General features: G+C 37.2%; 1 protein-coding gene across 5 annotated transcripts in view; it reads right to left on the bottom strand.

The window, feature by feature from the left end:
* LOC134226558 (sodium-dependent transporter bedraggled-like) overlaps positions 1 to 1,953 on the bottom strand; it is an 822,794-nt gene that overhangs the window by 588,407 nt on the left and 232,434 nt on the right. The window lies entirely within an intron of this gene.

Genomic DNA, 1,953 nt, shown 5'->3' with positions numbered 1-1,953 from the left:
TCGACCTTCAACAATCCTTTTTTTCCGAATCTCCAAATCACCAATGTGGGACGTAATAATTCTTTTATCTCTCCTTACAGCAAATCGTAAGGCAAATCAATATAATGATCACTATTTCACTCGGTATGCCTCCCAAGATTCCGGTTCGGAATAGTCGAACAAGCGAACAGTTCTAGAAATTCGTTCCAAAGGACTGCATTTGTTTATCACTTAATAACTGGGAAGCCAAAATGAGCTTTCCGACAATCCAATAACAGTTTGTGAAGTTGCGATTTTCCCTAATGCGGTCTAGCAGCAAAATTAGAAGACATCTCATAGTTCTTCGATGGTCTACATGTGGAAGCGTCCCGTACTATTGAAGAAAGATCACTGAAAAGATGAAGCTTTTCCTTGAATCGATCACTGTCGCTTTTTAAAGGAACACTTGCAGGCCGCAAATGGTCAATACGCAGTTATTTCAATGATTTTGCTTTCAGAAAACCAGCTATTTAGGACGAATCCTTGAATTATTCGTCATTCGATCTATTTGGTGGCCAAAAGCTATATGGCTTCAGATTGCTACAACAGATGATTCGCTATAATTGACGAAATGCTTAAAGAGCCCACTTATGCGTAAGCCAGGTTTTCAATACGAACACTTGTTTAATATTTGTCTAATTCTCAAACATTCATCATGTTCTACACAAGCATACAAGCATTAAAAAACTTCGTAGGAATATTTGAAGCATTAAAAAAATATTCATTCATTCTCCCTTCTTTCCCATTTAACACCATTTCTTTAAGAGCTTCAATTTTTTTTGAAATCGATTGAAGTACCAGTTTTCTAGAAATACCTCCGTTTTGATTCCGCTTTCATTTGTTGATAATTTCACCTCTTCTTTGATTGTTCGTTTAAACTAGAAAGTCATATGGCTCTCAAATATTGGAAGAGCAAAACATGTTAATTAATATATCACGCTCATAACACTCAAACAGAGACTTGCTGCTAATTGAATAATTTTCAAATAAATAATTTCAATTAGCAAAGGCGACTAACAGGATAGAGATCGTAGTTTGCCATGCACGCGACCGGTCGCAAATTTTGAGGCGTATTTTTTCCGCAAATTGAAGAATCTAATTTTGGATTCAAGCGGGAATGACTCATGTGGGGAGGTTTGTCGGTACATGCAGCATTTTGCGACAGAAAGAATTTGTTTATTTTTTTGTTTATTAGTGCATGAAAAACAATGTTTGGGTCGATCAAGGGCCTGATGTTTCACCCTGAAGGTCTCCAAAAAAGGTGAAATCCATCATCGAAGGGCTGATAACACAACATGAGGCAAAGACATTGAATTGCAGGAAACAAACATTATATAAAAAGGTAGTGTTCATAAATAATTATGTAGCACACTAAATTAATGATTTCGTGTGTGTTACTTCTACGTGAAGTTAAACGATTTACAATGATATGGAAATGCTAATATCATCTTCCAAACTTGGACGTACATGTTCATGATAGAATTAGAGCCGAAAGTATAGAATTGATAGTTCCGTTAGGATACGGCAGGCATGAAGAATGTTTTATAGAAGTCGATTTGAAAGCGAGCGGAGGGCAATATTTGTGATGGCACATATCACACGACCTTCCTTCTGCCAAGCTCCCGTATGAAGGGGGAGGGAAGAATATCAGTGTGGAAGCTGATATATCTCCACTGGCAAAAGGAAGGTGGTTTGACTTGCTCATATGCCATCGCTTTCAAATCGACTTCTATAAAACATTCTTCATGCCTGCCGTATCCTAACGGAACTATCAATTCTATACTTTCGCCTCTAATTCTATCATGAACATGTACGTCCAAGTTTGGAAGATGATATTAGCATTTCCATATCATTGTAAATCGTTTAACTTCACGTAGAAGTAACACGTCCCCACACTGACTTACAGCTGCAAAAAAAGTGACCAAATAATGACTT

Source organism: Armigeres subalbatus, chromosome 3, assembly GCF_024139115.2.
Source record: "Armigeres subalbatus isolate Guangzhou_Male chromosome 3, GZ_Asu_2, whole genome shotgun sequence".
NCBI classification, from domain to species: Eukaryota; Metazoa; Arthropoda; class Insecta; order Diptera; family Culicidae; genus Armigeres; species Armigeres subalbatus.
Note: the sequence above shows the minus strand (reverse complement) of the source record. Positions and strands in the feature narration are given on the sequence as shown.